The 22,332-nt window shown below is 40.1% G+C and overlaps 1 long non-coding RNA gene across 1 annotated transcript in view; it reads right to left on the bottom strand.

The window, feature by feature from the left end:
• Nucleotides 1–4,535: 4,535 nt before the first annotated feature.
• Nucleotides 4,536–22,332, bottom strand: part of LOC128313865 (uncharacterized) — a 38,658-nt gene continuing 20,861 nt past the window's right edge. Inside the window, exons 2-3 of the long non-coding RNA XR_008294880.1 lie at nt 16,796–16,871; nt 4,536–4,777 (exon numbers count right to left, since the gene is read on the bottom strand). This is a non-coding gene — a long non-coding RNA (uncharacterized LOC128313865). The remainder of the gene's footprint in view (nt 4,778–16,795; nt 16,872–22,332) is intronic.

The raw sequence follows: 22,332 nt of genomic DNA, 5'->3' as shown, positions 1-22,332 counted from the left end.
GTTTGAGCCCCATGATCTTGCAGTTCATGATTTCGAGCCCCATGTTGGGCTCTGTGCTGACGGCTCAGAGCCTGGAGCCTGCTTCAGATTCTGTGTCTCCCTCTCTCTCTGCTACTTTCCCACTTGGCACTTTGTCTCTCTCTCTCAAATAAATAAACATTTTTAAAAATTTAAAAAAAAAAAAGGGAGGACTGTCTTTTTCTAGACTGCCTTTGACCCAGGATAAGTGAAAATGCAAAGGCAAAAACTTGGATGAGGGAAGACTACTTTATATAATATTTCCTATCACAGGGGAGCCTCGGTGGCCATGGTTTGTGAGTTCAAGCCCCACATTGGGCTCTCTGCTATTAGGGTGGAACATTCTTCAGATCTGCCCCTGCTCGCCTCCATTTGCTCTCTCTCAAAAAATAAATAAACATTTTTAAAAATTAAAAAAATGCTCTTTATCATAAATTCCAAATTTGTTCTAACAGAATGTTTTGATTTTTGCCAAACTTGTTTTTTTTTTTAAAGTAATCTCTACACCCAACATAGGGCTTGAATTCATGACTCCAAGATCAAGAGTCACAGGCTCTACTGACAGAGCCAGCCAAGCACCACGATTTCACTAAACTTGTATCTGTAGCCATTTAATGGTTGCAAATTGCTGAACAAGTATAGTTTCAAGGCTCAGCCATAAAAAAGAATGAAATCTTGCCTTTTGCAAGGATGTTCAATGACAATGACCTCTAGAGAGTGTAATGCTAAGTGAAATAAGTCACAGAGAAAGACAAATATCACATCATTTCACTCATATGTGGAATTTAAAAACAAAACAAACAAACAAGGAAAAAAAAAAAGAGACAACCCAAAAAACAGACTCTTAACTACAGAGAACAAACAGATGATCACCAGAGTAGGTGGGTGGGTGAAGGGGTGAAATAGGTGAAGGGGATTAAGAGTACACTTACCATGATGAGCACTGAGTAATGTATAGAATTGGTGAATCACTATATGTACACCTGAAACTGATATAACACTGTAGTGGAATTAAAACAAAAATTGAAATTTAAGAGAAGTATAGTCCAAGGTGAATATTGGTTGATATTTGTTCACATTAACAGTAAGATGGGGGGGTGCCTGGCTGGCTCAGTCGGTAGAGTATATAGCTCTTGATGTCAGAGTCATGAGTTCAAGCCCCACAGTGTGTGTAGAACCTACTTAAAAACAACAAACAAAAACCAAATAGTAAGATGAAAGTGAAACAATAAAGACTAATGTTGGAACTTCACTAGTCAATGACACACATGATTGCTTTGCTGACTCAGATAGTAGTTTTTTAATATTAGAAGAATAATTCCTCAATTTTTAAATGTTATTTACAGTGTAATAGCTACAGATACAATGCAGTCTAAATTTAATCTGCATTATTAATATGTTTTACATCACTTTCTTAAGTATAGGCAATCAACATAGTAATAGGTCAAACTCTGGTAGCATTTTGCCAATTTCTGTGGTGTGATACTCTCACTATGGCTGGTTTTGGAGCTACCAACATAATGTCACTAAATGTGGAGTTAGGAAAAGATGTAAGAATACTACACCATTATATAGTATTTCCACAATACAGAGAGAATAGATGTAAATAACACCAAGAGCATAGAAAATAATAAAATAAAGTAATTAGAAAATGATGAGTTTTGAATTTTACCTTATACTATAATTTATTTAATTTTAAGTTTTCATAATTTAAGTGTTAGTAATGACTGTGTTTAACAAGAGGCTGGAAAAATTCCTGAAAATATAACAATTGGCTCTAGAACACTACTCCTTTCTCTAGTTAGGTTGGATATCTCAGTCTGGACTTGGAGGAGAGCTCTAGGTCAGAGGTATAAATTTGGGAGTGGATAGCATATGGAGTACTTAAAGCCAGGATACTGAATCTTGATGGAGTTGGTGTAGATAGACGGGAGAACTGAGAACAGTTCTTGGGACTCCGTCATTCAGCATCGGGGAGATGAAGAAGACATCAGAAAAGTGGGAGGGAACCAGAAGAGGTGACTTAACAGAGTAGCTAGAAGAACAGGAACCAATAGAGTGCAGTATCATGGGGGCCAAGTGGCAAAATTGTTCCAAGATGGAGCTTTTATTTATTTATTCATTTATCTATCTATCTATCTATTTGTATCCTTTGGTTTTTTGTTTTTTTTTAATTTTTAATTTTTAAATTTTATTTTGTTTTGTTTTACCAAGCAGTCATTAACTAGTCAAATGCTGCTGATCTAGTAAGATTAGGACTGAGAAGTGAACATTGGGTTTAGCAATTTGTTCTTAACCAATAAAGAGAATCAAACAAAAATACAATATTTTCATGCCTTTTTGGCCTTACTCATGCTGCTCTCTGACATTTTTCCCCCTTCCTTATCCTTAGAGCAAGCTCCCATCTTGCTTCCAGGCTTTATCAGTCAGAGTCTCAATAGGAAACAGATGACACACTCAGATTAGGACAATTAGACAAAGGTTTATTTACAAAGGGACTAGTTTAAAACATGTGGGTGGAGTATAGAGGAAGACAAGGGATAGTTCAAGAACTATGTGATCTGTTACACCCCTTGACCTGAAGGATGGGGAGAGGGAGGAGAGATTTCAGAAACTGCAAGAGTACTGTTCATCTGGCCATCATGAAAGGGACACTTACGTTCAAAAAAGGTTCACAGCCAGGGGCACCTGGGTGGGTAAATAGGTTAAGCATTGACTTCAGCTCAGGTCACAATGTCAACTGTTCTGGAGGTGGAGCCCCACATGGAGCCCAGTGTGGAGCCTGTTGGGCTCTGTGCTGACAGTGAGGAGCCTGCTTGGGATTCTCTCTCTCTGCTCCTCCCCTGCTCATGCACGTGCTCTCCCTCTCTCAAAATAAATAAAAACAAAACTTAGAAGAAAAAAAAAGGTTCATACCACAAAGGAAACTTGCAGGAAGTAGTCAGGGAATTCATTATCTAGCCCTCCCTCTCACCAATCCCCTGCAAGGGTGTTGGCCCAGACCTAAGTGGAAAGTGGAAGCCAGAGAGCAAAGGAGCCAATTGACCTGGTCTCCACAGGTTCAGTGTACTGGGCAGACGGTGGGTGGACAGTGATCTAAAAGCCAAACAGAAGGTATCCAGCACACAAACCCAGCTCAGAAAACAATTTCTGAGGCTTTTCTCAACGTTTGTTTAAAAATTATTTTTATTTTTAATTCTTTTATTTTAGAGAGATAGCATGCAAGCAGGGGAGAAGGGCACAGGGAGAGAGAGAGAGAGAGAGAGAGAGAGAGAGAGAGAGAGAGAGAGAATCTCAGGCAGGCTCCACACTTGGAGCATGGAGCCCGATGTGGGGTTTGATCCCACAACCCTGAGATCAGGACCTGAGCTGAAATCGACTTGAATGTTCAACCAACTGAGCCACCCAGATGCTCCTTTTTTAATTTTATTTTTGAGTAATCTCCACACCCAACCTGGGGCTCAAACCCACAACCCTGAAGGTCAAGAGTTGCATGCTTCACTGACTGACCAACCAGGCACCCACCCCTCTCAACATCTTTAGGTAGTTAGGAGTGCCTATTCTAAGCCTCCCTTTAACATAGTACTTAATGCTGTATTGCAATCCTGGCTGCACCTCAGAATCACCCAGGGAGTTTTTTAAAAATTTTGATGTCCAGTCCCATTCCAGACCAATTGAATCAGAAAGTCTGGGGGTAGGTCCTCAACATTAATGCTTTTTAAAAATCCTCCAGGTGATTCTAAGGTGCAGCCAGGATTGAGAACCACTGCTGTGTTGTCATTGCCTACCTACCTATGTTTCACTGAGGAGTGTCTGAGTGCTTTGAGGGTAAGATCATGTCTTTAACGTGCAGCATGGAACCTGATACAGGGCAGGTGCTCAGGACATGAAAGTTCACATTACAGAGTGTGAGGACTTCACATTTGTGTAATTTTGTTAGGATTGTGGTATATATGTCACCTACGGTATTGTTTTCAATCTGCAAGTTGCAACCCCTTTGTAGGTCATAGACCAGCACGGGGGAAAAATTGAATACAAATTCAAGAGTAGGTGACATATAGTAAGGGTTAGTGTAGTGTTGTGAAACAGGTATGGGTGATCCAGATTGCAACATAAACTGTTTCTGCTGTGAATTGCATTCACAATGCTTGAAATCCAGTGACCTAGGACAAGTAATCTCTCTGTGCTTCTGTTTACCTGTCTTTTAAAAAAAAATTTTTTTAATGTTTATTTTTGAGAGAATGAGACAGAGTGCGAGTGGGGGAGGGGCAGAGAGAGAAGGACAGAATCTGAAGCAGGCTCCAGGCTCTGAGCAAGCGTTCAGCACAGAACCCAACGTGGGGCTTCAGCCCACGAACCTGAGATCGTGACCTGAGCTGAAGTCAGATGCTCAACTGACTGAGCCACCCAGGCACCCCTCCCCATCTTTTAAAATAGAATCATAGTACCTCCTATCTCATGGGATTGTAATGAAGATTAAATGAAGTAATACATGTAAAGTGCTTGGTGTCTAGCGGAGTACATAATCAACAGTACCTGTTTTATTGTTCGACAACAAAAACACTTTTTAAAAGCAGAATATAAAATTTTAGTGGTGCCTGGGTGGCTCAGTTGGTTGAGTGTCCGACTCTTGGTTTCAGCTCGGGTCATGATGTCATGGTTGGTGAATTCCAGCCCTGCATCGGGCACTGCTGAGTCTGCTTGGGAGTCTCTCTCTCCTTCTCTCACTGCTCCTCCCGTGCTCGTGCTCGCTGTCTTTCTGTCTCAAAAATAAATAAACTTATAAAAATGTTTAATAAATAAATAAATAAATGAAACTTTATTTATCCTGCAATTACTGCTGTACAATATTAGGCATACAGGTAGATAAGAGCTTTTTTTAAACTCAGTTATTATTGGAAAATGCTATGGCAATAAATAACTTTTTACAAATAGGAAGCTGTGTACCCGACCGCTTTCCTTTTCTTGAGGTCAGGAATGTTGTGGGGCCTGACTGGGGTGGTGGAGGTGCTGCCTTAGATTCTATCTGTGGCTACGTCCTATTAATATCTCTACTGCTTCTGACCGGTGCCCACAGGCTATCTCTGCACCTGCTCTTGGAAAATTAGTACAGCTCTGTTTAGAGGTCTTAGGAGTAGGGACTAAGCAGGGCTTACTTGTTTGAATATCCAAAACACTTAACACCATACCTGTTACTCAATAGATAGGCTAAACTATTGATAACTGTTGTGTGACCTTGATCAAGTCACACACTCTGCACCAGAGTTTCCTGTGTATAAAGTGAGAGAGACTGAATGGAAGTTAGAGATAAGAGGCACCTCTGATTTTACAAGTGAGGAAGCTAAGACTCAACTAGGGGAAGGGACTTATGCAAGTTCACATGACAAGTTGGTGGAGAGGCAGAGGTTATAGTTGAAGTCTCTCCGTTCCATGGTAGAGCACTTTCTATGGTATTGTATTGTCAATCCAATTGTAAAATCCTGGCATGCAGTTAGAGTCAACAAACAAAAGATACATATAGCAGCAGGGATAGATCTTGAAAAATATAGTGTGTTGTGCAAAAGTAAGATACAGAGTGGGATACATAATTCGATGCCATTTACATAAATGTAAAATATGTGCCCACAATATGAAAATGCACATTTTTCAAGAACAATATAAACCAGTTGCACAGTCAATACTTTAAAGAGTTACCTGCAGGGGTAGGGAGAGGAAAGAGGGTAAAAGAGAATCGATAGGGGCATCCGGCTGGCTCAGTTCAGAGAGCATGCAATTTTTGATCATGAGTTCAAGCCCCATGTTGGGTGTAGAGATTATGTTAAAAAAAGAGAGAGAGAGGGGGAGAGAGGATGAATGAATGAATGAATGAATGAATGAATGAATAAGAGACAGGCCTTCAAGGCCAAAGAAGACAACTGAGTAATACGTTTACCTCAACTATCTGCACTTAAAATTTAAAAATAAAATAAAATAGGGGCTCCTGGATGGCTCAGTTGGTTAAGTGTCAGACTCTTGGTTTCTACTCAGGGCATGATCTTATGGTTTGTGAGTTCAAGCCTCGCATTGGGCTCTGTGCTGACAGTGTGGAGCCTGCTTGAGATTCTCTTTCCCCCAGTCTCTCTGCCCCTACCCGACTCATTCTTGCTTTCTCTCTCTCTCTCAAAAATAAATAAATAAACTTAAAATAAAATAAAATACTATAATTTCTGCCTTTTGGGGGGATTTTATTTCTAACAGTATATGTAAAATGTAAAGTAGATAGGTGTCATTGATTTCTTTCTTTTTTCTTTTTTTTCAACGTTTATTTGATTTTTGAGAGACAGAGAGAGTGTGAGTGTGAGAGGGGCGGAGAGAGAGAGAGAGACACAGAATCCAAAGCAGGCTCCAGGCTCTGAGCTGTCAGTACAGAGCCCGACACGGGGCTTGAACTCATGAACCATAAGATCATGACCTGATCTGAAGTCAGATGCTTAACCTACTGAGCCACCCAGCCTGTTTTGTTTTGTTTTGTTTTTTAGAGAGAGAGAGCGAGCAGGTGAACCAGGGAGAGGGGCAGAGGGGGAGAGAGAGAGAGAGAAAGAGAGAGAATCTTAAGCAGGTTCCATGCTCAGCATGGAGCCCAATGCTGGGCTCAATCCCACAACCCTGGGATCATGACCTGAACTGAACAAAATCAAGAGGTGGACACTCAACCAACTGAGCCACCCAGGTACCCAAGTGTCATTGATTTCTAAAAATCTTCCCTTCCTCTCCTTAGCCTCTATCCTCAATTAGGCCTCAGTGTCTCTCATTTGGACTCCTGGAGCAGCTTTCTCCTTGGTCTCCCTGCCTCCACTTTCTCCCCATCCAATCCAATGCAATTTTCCACAGAGAAACCAGAATTATCTTTCTCACACAAAAATCTGATCATGGTTCTCCTTTGTTTAAATACTCTTCAGTGACTTAGCCTGTGACCAAACAATATATCTTTTTCTATCTAGCTTCTTTCACTCATCATAGGCCATTTGATTATCCATTCTGTTACATTATGAGTTTTTTTTGAGGAAAGAGACAGTGTTTTATTAATCTCTAAATCTCCAATAGCTAGCCCAAGGCTTGGCACTTGGTGGGAGCCCGGTGAGTATTTGAGGAATGAACGGATGCATGATTCCCCTGAGACTTTGTAATTAAACTGGCCATTTCCCCATCGTCAGTGGGGCCCCAGCTTCAGATCCCTGGGTGATGCAGGTGAGTTGCTAGGCAACAGCATGAGGTTGGCTCTGGGGTCACAGTGGAGAGTGTGCAATGGAGGCCGAGGCTGAGGTAATTAGAAACACTTCTATTCAGCAGCCTCTGAACTGCCTCTGGTTTTGCCCCTCCAGCCCATCCCCCACACAGCTGCAGGATAGATCTTTCTAAAACAAGCATAGACCATAGCACTCCCCTATTCCAAAACCTTTGGGCTGCAGTTGAGGAAACTAAGGTTCACAGATTTGAAATAACTTGCCCAATGTCCACATAACAAATAAAGTGCAGAGCTAAACCCAGGTTTTTCTGATTCAAAAACCCGAGACCTTTCCAGTATTTTGATTTTGGACGAGTTAAATTTGGGGTGCTCACAAGTCATCAAGTGGAGAGATCCAAGAGTCCATGGGTCACATGGCTGCCCTTCCCATTAAAGCCTTCCATGGAGTAGGTGCTTCAGCAACAAACAAAACATATAAGGCTAGGAGACCAGTTCCCTGTCAGAAAAGGGATAATCTTGAAGGTTCCATCCAATTTCTTATATGGAGTTTCAATTAGTGTGCTTTGATCCAGAGAGCAGCAACATCAGGACTCCAGAGCCTGTCTCCTGACTTCACTGATCCCAGAAAGGCACAACAGAGTGGTAAGCACTTGACTCAGACTGGAAGAACAGAGGAGAGTTGTCAGGAAAGGATTCTAGGACAAAGGGATGTTTTGAACAATGAGTAGAAGACCAGGTAAAGATAAGGGGAATGTGATAGGGACAGTTCAAATGTCTGGATGTGTACATTTAGGAAGGATTTGATAATGCCTACTTTTCTGGGTGAAATTATAGCTCTTTAAAGTATTCATTCAATAATTCATTCCACAAATATTTCTTGGTTGAGCCATGTACCCTATACTTCAACCACACTGAATTTCTCACTGTTCCTTACACAATAAACAAAAGTGCTGTCCCTCTCTAACATTTGCATACACACACAGTTCTATGGGAAACCATGGCAATAAGTCTTAGTCCAGATGAAGGAAGGAAAAAGGGCACATGAAGGAAGGCTTCCAGGAGGAAGTATCTTCCAAACAGATGCCAGAAACGTATGTGGGGTGAACCAGTTCAGGAAAGGGGAGCAGGGAACTGGTCTAATTAGGGGGTCAACATGTGTAAAAGCTCAGAGGCAGCCTGGCGCATTTAGACTGGAAGGAGCTTCTCGTGGCAAATTCCTGCACATTCCTCTTTTCCACTCAAACATGTCCCCTGTCCTTGTGGAACTGCTCCCAATTATCCCAGGGACACTTGCATCCTTTCCTATTTCCTGAAGCCTTACAATGTCTTTTCTTAGAAGATTCATTACTTTATATTATCATTTATCTAAATTGTAATGTTTTGTCTATTCTCCTAAAGACCAGGAGACTATGTCTGATTCTGCTTTGTGACAGCAAACAGTGGCAATTAGTAAGTGTTGTTGAATGACTGAAGGAATTAACAAACTCTTTATATGTCTTTCTTCTCCACTGAACTATGTGCTGCTCAGGGGCAGGGATCCTATCTAATACATCTCTCAGAACTCTTTAGCTTTTGAGTATAGTGAAGAGTGCACAGGCTTTCTGGGACAGACAAGGGGCAGATGTCATTTGAATCAGGTATTAACCATATGACCTTAAACTTCCTTGCCTTCAGTTTCCCAATGGTCAAGTGAAGCAATAATTCCATCCTCACAAGGCTTTTTTGAAAGATGAGTGGAAAAAATGTGTATGACATGCCTAGCATAATACTCAGCACATAGTTTTATTTTTCCCCAATGTTTGTTTGTTTTGAGAGAGAGAGAGAGAGCACAGGGGAGGGGCAGAGAGACGGGGGAGAGGGGGAGAGGGGGAGAGAGAGAATCCCAGTGCAGAGCCCAATATGGGGCTCATCTCACGATCCCCATGAAGTCATGACCTGAGCTGAAATCAAGAGTTGATGTTTAACTGAGCCACTCAGGTACCCCTACTCAGTGCATAGTAAATGCTGGTTGCATGAATGGGCAGATAGGTGTATGGCAGTGGTTGAAGAGAAGGGATAGGAAAAGAAAAACAAGGAAAAGATGATTCCCTTCCAACCCCAGATGGAAGAGGCTTATTTTCCCCTCATCACTGAGAGATGAAGCACTGTGCCTCCCACTCAGGGACCCCAAATTCCAATTTACAACCCTCTAACTCAGTGTTACATGCTCAGTCCCCTTTAGACCTTCCCACGTTCCCCATTGTCTTTTCATTCTATCTCTGAGTGTGATTTCATCTCCCCACACAGGAAGTCCTTGGCAAACAAGGATCAGGATGGATTAATACCTTTGGCTCCTCAGTGCCTGGTACAATGCCTGGCACATGGGGAATGAGTGTGATGAAAAGACAACCTACTGAATGGGAGAAGATATTTACAAATTATATATCTGATGAGGGGTTAATAGCCAAAATATATAAAGAACTTATACAGTGCAAAGCCAAAAAAATTAAATAATCTGATTTAAAAAATGGACAGAAGGGGCAGCTGGGTGGCTCAGTCAGTTGAGCGTCTGACTTTTGATTTCAGCTCAGGTCATGATCCCAGGCTCATGGGATAGAGCCTGCTTAAAATTCTCTCTCTCCTTCTGCTCCCCCCCCCCCCATGCTCTCTCTCTTGCTTGCTCTAAAATAAAGTTTTAAAAACTAAAATAAAATAATAAAAAATGGACAGAAGACCTGAATAGACATTTTTCTGAAGAAGATATACAGATGGCTAACAAACATATGAAAAGATTCTCAACATCACTAATCATCATGGAAATGTAAATCAAAACCACAATGAAATATAACCTTACAACTATCAGAATGACTAGTATCAAAACAACAAGAAATAATATGTGTTGGTAAGGATGTGGAGAAAAAAGAACGCTGTGCAATGTTGGTTGGAATATAAATTGGTACAACCACTGTGGAGAACAATATGGAAATTCCTCAAAAAATTAAAAAGAGAAAAAAATTGAAAATAGAAATGCCATATGACCCAGTACTTGCATTACCCAAAGAAAATGAAAACACTAATCCAAAAAGATATATGCACCCCTATGTTTGTTGTAGCATTATTTACAATAGCCAAGATATAGAAGAAACCTAGCTGGGAATGCAAGCTGGTGTAGCCACTCTGGAAAACAGTATGGAGTTTCCTCAAAAAACTAAAAATAGAACTACCCTATGACCCAGCAATTGCACTACTAGGCATTTATCCAAGGGATACAGGTGTTCTGTTTCGAAAGGACACATGTACCCCAATGTTCATAGCAGCACTATCAACGATAGCCAAAAGATGGAAAGAGCCCAAATGTCCATCGATGGATGAGTGGATAAAGAAGATGTGGTATATATATACAATGGAGTATTACTCCGCAATCAAAAAGAATGAAATCTTGCCATTTGCAACTATGTCGATGGAACTGGGGGGTATTATGCTAAGTGAAATTAGTCAGTCAGAGAAAGACAAATATTATATGACTTCACTCATATGAGGACTTTAAGACACAGAACAGATGAACATAAGGGAAGGGAAACAAAAATAATATAAAAACAGGGAGGGGGACAAAACAGAAGAGACTCGTAAATATGGAGAACAAACTAAGGGTTACTGGAGGGGTTGTGGGAGGGGGGATGGGCTAAATGGGTAAGGGGCACTAAGGAATCTACTCCTGAAATCATTGTTGCACTATATGCTAACTAATTTGGATGTAAATTTAAAAAAATAAAAAATAAAACAAGTTAAAAAAAAAAGAAACCTAGGTGTCCATCAATAGATGAATAGATAAAGAAGATGTGGTATATAAATGGAATATTATTCAGCTATTAATAAAGAATGAGCTTTTGCCATTTGGGACAACATGGATGAATCTAGAAAGTATTATGCTGAGTGAAATCAGTCAAAACAAATACCATATTGTTTTACATACATGTAGAATCTAAAAAACAAAACATGAACAAACAAAAAAGCAGAAACAGACTAATAAATACAGAGACAAACTGGTGGTCACCAGAGGGGAGGGGAGTAGGGGATGAGCAAAATGGGTACAGGGGAGTGAGAGAAACAGGCTTCCAGTTATGGAATGAATAAGTCACAAGGATGAAAGGTATAGAATAGGAATAAAGTCAATGGGATTGTCATAATGTGTGGTGACAGATTGTAGCTACACTTGTGGTGAGCATAACATAACGTTAGAGAGTTGTCAAGTCACTATGTTGTATACCTGAAATTAATGTAACATTGTATGTCAACTATACTTCAATTTAAAAAAATAAAAGGAGCGGATTAAAAAAAGAGTCTGAAAAAAAAAAGTCTGAATAATACATTCAGGGTGATTATGGGCTCTAATTTAACTCAAAGACATCCCATTAAACAAAAATTCTTCTTCCCTGGTAGCAATTTTCTATCTGGGGCCAATGACTTGGTTTATTGAAAGACCTTAAAGTGTTGTCGATCTGAGCCAAAGAAGGTTCAGAAAGCCTTTTCTTGGCAGGGACTCAATCCTTTCTATTATGTCCGTTTCTTTAAACAAAAAAGGATTATAAAAAATCTTTTAAAATTGATTCTCTTGTAAACACTCAAAGAAAGAATGTCTGTCCTATGGCTGGGGTAATTGACTCTAAGAATAAAGTGGAGGTTGTGGGGGGACAGGGGGCGGGGAGAAAGGGAAAAAAAAGAATAAAGTGGAGGTCTTTTAATTGTAAAGACATAAAATGTCTGAATCTTCCCTCCTAACGTATTTAGTATAATTGGCAATAATTTCCCCCTCCTCCACTCCCTGATTGAGAGACAGCTCACTTCCTATTAGAAGAAAACCAGATCACTAACCTAGGAACCTGAGTCTTGGAAAGAGTTTATTTTACTAGAACATGCTTCCAGAGGGAGCGGAAAGCAGGAAGCCTGCATTTTCTCTCTGCTTCAGTCCACCTGGTACCTGGACTTAACCACGGTGTTTGTGATTGGCCTCAGCTTTCCCCCTTTCCTCTTGGGACACTTTGCAGCCTTCGAAATATTTGGGCAGATGCTTCCTGTGGAAAATATTCCACAGGGCTGCCCTCTGTTATGTGGGTTTCTGGTAGAAGTATCAAAGGTTTGAATCTGGGCCCCATATTGAGATACTAGGAGGTATACTGTACTTGTAAGGGATCTGTTGGAATATTAGAAAATTCCTTAGAAATTTCTTTGCATTGCCAACAACTGAAACCTCTTCTTTTCTTCAGTAAGCAAACTTTGAAATTTATTAAATTCCTGGCCCTACCACTTATTAACTATATAGTTTTGTACAGGTTGCCTACCATCTCTGAAACTCAATTTCTTTTTCTGAAAAAAAAAATATACATATATATTTTTTTGGAAATAACAGTTCCACCTCCCTGGGTTGTAATGAGGTAAAGAGAAAAGATATGTGAAAATCATGGCACACGGTAATCACTAATAAATTATAACTATTATTAACATTATACCCTGGAACCAAAGGGTCAGTTCTGCCCAGTTTTTGAGCCAGTCCTGCCTGACCAATGTAGGGGTAGACTGCCTTACCTCTACTAGCATGTGGGACCAAGAATTAGACCTGGTTTGGCACAGGCGAGACTGGTCCAGTTTGTACAACCAGTCTTCAGCTGCAGTCCTCCTACTTAATACACCTGTCCTGGGGTTGTCAGCCTGCATAAATCCTGCTAATCCTAACCTGGGTAGGGAGTAGAGATGGATCCTGCTCCTTAGTTTAGCCACTAGCTGGCATATAGCTGGGAATAGAATGATAACCTAGAACTACAGCATTGCTCCTATCAGACTCTTTTCAATGTCATTTGCTGCCTGGACTGGCTGCCATTTCCACCTGCTAAATTGGAGCTTCTTGCCACCCAAAGCGCCTACCCAGACCATGTCTGAGCTCATCACATTCTGAACATTGCACTTTGGTCCCAGAAGATATTCAGACTTCTCCTGACTGGGTCTTCACTTCTCTCTTCCTCTAGCCCAAGAGAGAAAGGAGAAATATGCTAATATTTATTAAATCCTAAGTAGCTTTACATATGCATTCTTGCTTAGTTTAATCCTAACAACTATATGAGATAGGTCTTTTTTTTCATTTTCCTTTACAATTTTTTTTAATGTTTATTTATTTATTATTTTTTTTAATTTTTTTAACGTTTATTTATTTTTGAGACAGAGAGAGACAGAGCATGAACGGGGGAGGGTCAGAGAGAGGGAGACACAGAATCCGAAACAGGCTCCAGGCTCTGAGCTGTCAGCACAGAGCCCGACGCGGGGCTCGAACTCACAAATTGCGAGATCATGACCTGAGCCGAAGTCGGCCGCTTAACCGACTGAGCCACCCAGGCACCCCAATGTTTATTTATTTTTGAGAGAGAGAGAGAGAGAGAGAGAGAGAGAGAGAGAGAGAGAGAGACAGAGAGACAGAGTGTGAGCAGGGGAGGGGCAAACAGAGAAGGAGACACAGAATCCGAAGCAGGCTCCAGGCTGTCAGCTCAGAGCCCAATGCGGAGCTTGAACTCACAGACCACGAGATCATGACCTAAGCCAAAGTCAGATGCTTAACTAACTGGGCTACCCAGGCACCCCTTTTCATTTTCCCTCTAAAGAGAAAACTGTGGCTCAGAAAGTTGCAGTAATTTGCTCAGAATCACATATGAAGCAAAGGATGGGGTGAGATTTTGAACCCAGGTTTTCGCTGCTGAAATCCAGGTTCTTTCTGCTAGAGATTAGGTCTTTGTTCTGAGACCCTCAGTCTTGGGGCCCATAGAAACATTTCCATTGGAGTTGGGGAATTCCTCTAGGCTTCCTCTCCTACTGCTGCTTGTACCTTCTAGTCCATTCTTACTTAGGGTCCTGCTTGGTTTCACACCTTGACTCTTCCTTCTTGTCTTGCTCCATTTACATATAATAATCTTCTTTCCATCTTCCAATCTTGTTGTTTGATCAGTCACTAAATTCAGTCAGAATTTCTATTAGTTTTCAAGGGCTGCCATAATAAAATACCACAGACTGGGTGCCTTAAACAACAGAAATTTATTTTCTCCCAGTTCTGGAGGTAAGAAGTCTGAGATCAGGTATCTGCAGGTTTGGTTATTCCAGAGACTTCTCCACATGGCTTACAGGTGGCTGCCTTCTCACTGTATCTACACATGGTTGTTTCTCTGTGCATGTGTGTCTCAAGTATCTCTCCGTGTCCAAATTTCCTTTTCTCATAAGGACACCAATCAGAATGGATTAGGCTTATCATAATGACCTCATTTTAACGTAATCACCTCTTTAAAGTCCCTATCTCCAGATATAGTCACATTCTGAGGTACTAGGGGTTGGGGTTTCAACATAGGAATTTTGATGGGAGAGAAGAGACACAATTCAGTCCATAATAGGGTTCTAAGTAATAAGCAACAGAAACGGACTCTCACTGATTTCGGGGGGAAAAAATGACTTAAAAGGCACTGGGGATTTCACAGAATCACAGGGAAGCCTTGGAAATCAGGCAGGAATGTAAGGCAGTGAGTAACCAGCCTACGTTTCAAACCACACCACCAAACCAGTCTGATGACGGTATCACTGCCATGGCCAGTGACACTGCCCTCTCTGGTTCCTGCACTGCTCCCTGAAAACTTGGCATGCCTGCTGCCACTCCCACTTTGCCACTAGAATGAATACTCTATGGCCCCTTCTGGATCACCAGCTCCTGATTCAAAATTTGGGGCAAGTGTATCTGATTGGGCGACACATGCCCTTGCCTACCTGCAAGAGAGGCTAGGAAAACAAGCATCTTGTGTTTTCTGCTTCTATATTAGGCTCTGCCTTCCATCAAGACACATAAGTAGTCTCTCCTTTTTTTTTACTTAAAAAAAATGAAAAGTTTATTCATTTTTTGAGAGAGAGAGAGAGCACGAGTAGGGAATGGGCAGAGAGAGGGAGGCACAGAATCTGAAGCAGCCTTCAGTCTCAGAGCTGTCAGCAGAGTCTGATGGGGGGCTCAAACCCACAAACCGCGAGATCATGATCTGAGCCGAGGTCAGATGCTTAACCAATTGAGGAGTCTCTTAACATAAGGAAGAGGTTCAGATATGCATCACTCAGAATTACAAGTGTCCACTATACTCAACAAATATTTATTTTATTATTTATTTATTTATTTATTTTTATTAACGTTTTATTTATTTTTGAGACAGAGCATGAACGGGGGAGGGGCAGAGAGAGAGGGAGACACAGAATCCGAAGCAGGCTCCAGGCTCTGAGCTGTCAGCCCAGAGCCGGATGTGGGGCTCGAACTCACGGACCGTGAGATCGTGACCTGAGCTGAAGTTGGACGCTTAACCGACTGAGCCACCCAGGCGCCCCAACAAATATTTATTGAACTTTAAAATTTTTAAGAATTTTTAAGTAAGCAAGCCAGCCAGGCACATCTTATTGAACTTTTAAGATCATGCCTTGGGAATACAATGGTGACCAGCATTGGGGCCCCTGGGTGGCTCATTCAGTTAAGTGTCTGACTTTGGCTCAGGTCATGATCTCACAGTTCGTGAGTTCGAGCCCCACGTCGGGCTCTGTGCTGACAGCTCAGAGCCTGGAACCTGCTTCAGATTCTGTGTCTCCGTCTCTCTCTTCCCCTCCCCTACTAGTGCGCTTGCTCTCTCTCTCTCTCTCAGAAATAAATGAACATTTTAAAAAAAAACCCACAAAAGTGACTAGCATCTGCTTTTAAGAGTTCCAAGTCTGGTATAGTGTGAATGGGCAGTTTGAATGCACTGTGATAATGGCCATGATAGAGGAAAAGCAGAGCAGGCTGTGGGATTACAGAGAAGAGGAACTGGCTAGCATAAAGGAATCAGGAGAAATCAGAGAAAATATTCTGGGAAAAATGATGTCTGAGACCTGAAGAACAAAGGAGTTTTAGCTAGCTAGGAATTCTGTCCTCCCTCTTACTGTCCCAGGCACCTGTTTGCAAAGCCTCAGCTATGAGGTACCTTGCTTGGCACCTGGCATCCAATCCAGAACTGTGGACACCATTGCCTGGGTGCCTCAGCCTTTCGGTCTGAGAACAGAGACTGAACACAAGTTTCCACAAGTAAGAGTATTTACATACATTCTATCCTTCATTAATATTCCTAATCTCTTTTGGAAGTTTCTAAAACTTCCCAGCTGTGTACTAGGCAGAAGTAGGAGATTAAAAAAAAAAAAAAAAGGAAGCCATGGTCTGTGCTCTTAAAGATCTTATAATCTGGCTGTGGAGAAAAATAGGTCTGTAGTAGGGCAAAGGATGTGTTCCTGGAGAAGGTCAGATGGCCACTCAGACTCATTCCCATAGACTGGCATTACCATTGTCTAGGATCCTGACCGTCTCAGGAACCCTGATTTTGTGGCACATAAAGAATGGATATGTCTCTCAGATTAGAGACATATCCTTAAACATACATTAACAAAGCTCAATGTAACATGCATAAACCAGAAGTCCATTTATTCATCTGCAAAAAAATTATTTGCAAAGACAGTTTAATTTGCAAAGCAGGCCAGAACACTCACATCAGAAGATCCGTGCACTTTCTCCCTCCAAACATACTACACGGGAAGCCAAGTATTGGAGAGTAGCTGAGTAGGCCTGGAATTAAAGCAAAGGGTATGAGTCAATCTCAAGAGAGGTCCCCTCTGTCAATGAGATTGGACACTCTTCTCACTTCAGCTGTTTCTCAACACTGATTGCAAATTAGAATCGCCTAGAAAGATTTTTAAAGCACTCATGCCAGGGACCCACTGAGATTCTGATTCAGTTGCTCTGTGTTAAAGCCCAGATAGGAATCTTAATTAACTAATTAATTAATTAATTAATTACCTTATTTTTGTTTTGGAGTCTTATTTTAAAAGCTGCTAAGGCAAGTCCAACATGCAACAAAGGGCTGTTTTCTAGGTCTTTCAAGGAAATCATGGTATTTATGTTGCTTAGCTAAGATTTCTCACCACAGGACATTGCCTGGAGAGACACTTCTGTGACTTTCCTTTTTCAAGGTTCCATGGTTGACCATCTTCCCTTTCCGTTCACATAGATGTTTTCCAAACAAGATATATTGCAATTGATGTGGTTTCCAGTTATTACACAGCAGTCAGTTTCTAGGCCTGCAGCTTTCAGAATACTCCCAGATCGTGTTGATTGGAGTTCTGAATGTTCCCAAACCTCTCAGACACAGTTTTACACATGGGTTCTTAGTTTCCTACAGATGATTAATTTCATTTGTGCAGAGTAGATTTTATTTCAGGGGCAATCTTGATTCCAGACTTTTTGAGGGTGTCCCACTCTTTCATCATCAAGCATCCAGAGAATAATCCAAGGTTGTAGAAATTCAAAGAGAAAGTTTAATTATAATGAGTTAACCCTACCTATATGGATACAAAAGTGGTTCAATGTAAAGAATCAGAGAGGTCTTATGGAAACCAATTTGACAATAAATTTCACATATTGAAAAAAAAAACCAGAATCAGTACACATCTTGATTTTGACCTTTTCAAGATATGTGACTTTGGGCAAAAGGCTTCATCTGTAATTTAGGCATTATCATGCCTAGCTTTTATAATTGTGGTGGGTAATAAAGATACTGTATGAAAACTCTTTGGAATAGCATAAGCACTCAATAATAAAACTATTACTATTGGTATTCTTGAAAGAATCTGTCTCTCGAAAGTTAGGGAGTATTTCCTCAGAACCAAACTCCCTCTCTCTTTACTTTTTTAGAGTAGAAATTTATCATGCTTTAAAAATAATGATACAGGGATGCCTCGTCAGCTCAGTTGGTAGAGAATGTGACTCTTTTTTTTTTTTCTCTTAATTTTTATTGAGCAGGGGAGGGGCAGAGAGAGAGGGAGATACAGAATCCAAAGCAGGCTCCAGACTCTGAGCTGTCAGCACAGAGCCCAATGGGGGGCTCGAACCCACAATCTGTGAGATCATTACCTGAGCCAAAGTTGGACGCTCAATCGACTGAGCCACCCAGGTGCCCCAAGAGAATGTGACTCTTGATCTCAGACTTATAAGTTCGAGTCCCACATTGGGTGTAAAGATTACTTAAAAATAAAGTCTTAAAAAAAAATAATGACCCACGCTCATAAAAAATTCTAGTACAGAAAAACACAAGGAAGAAAGTAACAGATCACCCTTAATTGTAACACTCAAAATAGCATTTTTAATGTATGGGGAAAATCATTGTGGACATTTCTATATGTATTTACACAGCATAATCAATACCTGAAGTAATTTCAAAGGGCTCATACTGAGCAAGATATTTGAAATAAAATATTTAATAAAAAGGTCTTGTTGAAGTTAAGAATAAAAATAACAAAAAAGGTGATAAATTATATTTATTAAAAGATTATGAAAATAATTGGAATTGTCATTTTTTTTAAAACTACACATTTTAATGTTAGACAATATTAACTTATTATTGTCTGTCATGGTGTGATTAATACATTATACTTCCCCCATCTCCTCTCTTCTACTGCCTAATTTTTGTGGCTCATTATTTTTACTTTGCCAAGATTCATAATATTTACATTTTATTTTATAACTATAACTCATCTAGCTGTTTAGGCTTAGTTCCAGTTTTAAGTAGATTCCATTTTCATCATCAGTCCTTTATTATAGTTTCTTTTCTTTCCTTACATTCATGTCTTGATTAGCTGGATTGCAGCATTAAGAAGTTATTTAAAGAAGGATGCTGGATTCCTTGAATTCTTTCAATTTAATGTCTGTCTGTTGCTTTTTTATTTAAAATGACAACATAGCTGAGTAAGATATTCAGAAAAACTGTTTTTGCAACTCTTCTATAAATTTAAAATGTTAAATTATTTTGAAACTGTATTTTTAAATGTTTATTTTTGAGAGAGAGAAAAACAAACAAACATGAGCAGAGGTGGAGCAGAGAGAGGCGGGGCGGGGTGGGGGGCGGGTTGGGGGACAGAGGATCCAAAGAAGGCTCTGTGCTGACAGCAGACAGCCTGATGCAAGGCTTGAACTCACAAACTGTGAGATCATGACCTGAACCGAAGTCAGAGGCTTAACCAACGGAGCCACCCAGGCACCCCATAAAATGTTAAATTATTTTGAATTAAAGAGTTAATAATTGGGGCACCTGGCTGGCTCAGTCGGTGGAGTATGTGACTCTTGATTTTGGCGTTGGAAGTTCGAGCCCCACGTTGGTTGTTGAGATTACTTAAAAATAAAATCTTTAAAAATATAAAAAAATAAAGAGTTTTAAGATGCAAAATAATACAACATATTGTTCACAGATATGAATATGCATTGAAAGTCTGGAAGCAAGTGTGCCTGGCTGGCTTAGTCAGGAGAGCATGCAACTCTTGACTTGGTTATGGTGAGTTCAAGCCCCACATTGGGCATAAAACTTACCTTATAAATATATACATACATACATACATACATACGTACATACATCATACATAAAAGAGATTCTTTCAAAAAAACTAAGAAAGTCTAGGGGTGCCTGGGTGGCTCAGTTGGTTGAACATCCAATTGTTGGTTTCAACTCAGGTCATGATCTCACAGTTCATGCTTCAAGTCCCACGTCTGGCTCTATGCTGCTTGGGGTTCTCTCTCTCTCTGCCTTCCCCCTGCTTACACTGTCTTTGTCTCTCTCAAAAATAATAAATAAAACTTAAAAAAAATTTCTTAAAAAAAAAGCATAGAAGCATACAAAGGCCACCTACCAAATAGGAGAAGATATTTTCAATGACATATCTGATGAAGGGTTAGTATCCAAAATATACAAAGAACTTATAAAACTCAGCACCCTCAAAATAAATAATCCAATTAAAAATGGACGGGGTGCGTGGGTGGCTCAGCTGGTTAAGCGATGATGACTCTTGATTTCTGCTCAGAGCATGATCTCACAGTTCCTGAGATTGAACCCTGTGTTGGGCTACCCACTGACAGAGTGCAGCCTTCTTGGGATTCTCCCTCTTCCTCTTTCTCCACCCCTCCCCTGCTTGTATATGCTCTCTCTCTCTCTCTTTCAAAATAAATAAATAAATGTTTTAAAAGTTTAAAACGGACAGAAGACATGAATAGACATTTTTCCAAAGACATACAGATGGCTAACGGACACATGACAAGATGCTCAACGTCACTCATCATCAGGGAAACACAAATCAAAACCACAATGAAATATCACCTCACACCTATCAGAATGGCTTAAATCAACAATACAAGAAACAACAGGTGTTGGCGAGGATGTAGAGAAAGGGGAACCCTCTTGCACTGTTGGTTGGAATCCAAACTGGTGCAGCCACTCTGGAAAACAGTATGGAGGTTCCTCAAAAAGTTAAAAATAGAACTACCTTATGATCCAGCAACTGCACTACTAAATACTAGGTATTTACCCAGAGAATATAAAAACACTAATTTGAAGGGATACATGCACCCCAATGTTTAGAGCATATTGTCTACAATAGCCAAATTATGGAAAAAGCCCAAAGGTCCATCAACTAATGAATGAATTAAAAAAAAATGTGGTATACATACACAATGGAATATTACTCAGCCATAAAAAGAATGAAATCTTGCCATTTGCAATGACTTGGATGGAGCTAGAGTGTATTATGCTAAGTGTAAATAAGTCAGTCAGAGAAAGACAAATACCATATGATTTCACTCTTATGTGGAGTTTTAGAAACAAATGAGCATAGGGGGAAAAAAAAGAGGCAAACCAAAGAAACAGACTTTTTTTTTAATATGAAATTTATTGTCAAATTGGTTTCCATACAACACACAGTGCTCATCCCAACAGGTGCCCTCCTCAATGCCCATCACCCACCCTCTCCACCCTCCCACCCCCATCAACCGTCAGTTTATTCTCAGTTTTTAAGAGTCTCTTATGGTTTGGCTCCCTCCCTCTTTAACTTTTTTTTTCCCTTCCGCTCCCCCATGGTCTTCTGTTAAGTTTCTCAGGATCCACATATGAGTGAAAACATATGTTATCTGTCTTCCTCTGTATGACTTATTTCACTTATGTCACTCTCCAGTTCCATCCACGTTGCTACAAAAGGCCATATTTCATTCTTTCTCATTGCCAAGTAGTATTCCATTGTGTATATAAACCCCAATTTCTTTATCTATTCATCAGTTGATATAAAGAAATGGAAAAACAGACTCTTAACTATAGAGAACAAACTGATGGTTATCAGAGGGGAGCTGGGTGGAGGAATGGGTTAAATAGGTGATGGGGAATTACCAACCACACTTATTAGATACAGAAGTACTAATTAAAACATTAAAAAATAAAATTCAGATGTGTAACACAAGGTTATGCATCATGATCAGGGAGGCCCAATTCCAAGAATGCAATGATGGTTCAACTTGGAAATGGTTTATTATTTGTAAGTTACCATTTCAATAAGACAAAGGAGACAACCCATATAACCATCTTGATAAAGGGTGGAGGTAAAGTGATAAAATTCACTATTAATTTCTAATTAAAAAAACTATTAATAAAATAGAAGAGAATAGAAAAAAAATAGGTGTTGGGGATTAAGGAGTATACTTGTCATGATGAGCACCAGGTGTTGTATGGGAAGTGCTGAATTACTAAATTATACACCTGAAACTAATATTACGCTTTATGTTAACTAACTAGAATTTAAATAAAATTAAACAAACAAAAACATACATAGGAATGAAAAACACCGAATTCATGATTCTAAATACTTGTGGATGCTAAGGGAGGGGAAGAGAGGACTAGGCAACTGTGGAGGAGTATATAGGGGCTTTAATTTTATTGATAATGTTTCATTTCTTCAGTGGGTCATGGGCATACAGTATTTATTATATTATTTTTTATAATTTTTTGTACATCTGAAATGTTTCATTAAAAATGAAATATATATGGGCTGCTTGGGTGACTCAGTCAGTTGAGTGTCCAGCTCCTGATTTCAGCTCAGGTCATGATTCCAGGGACATGGGATTGAGCCCCGCTTCAGGCTCCAAGCTGGGCATGGAGCCTGCTTAAGATTCTCTCTCTCTCTTAAATAAAATAAAATGAAATGAAATAAAATAAAATAAA

Source organism: Acinonyx jubatus, chromosome C1, assembly GCF_027475565.1.
Source record: "Acinonyx jubatus isolate Ajub_Pintada_27869175 chromosome C1, VMU_Ajub_asm_v1.0, whole genome shotgun sequence".
Classification (NCBI taxonomy): domain Eukaryota; kingdom Metazoa; phylum Chordata; class Mammalia; order Carnivora; family Felidae; genus Acinonyx; species Acinonyx jubatus.
Note: the sequence above shows the minus strand (reverse complement) of the source record. Positions and strands in the feature narration are given on the sequence as shown.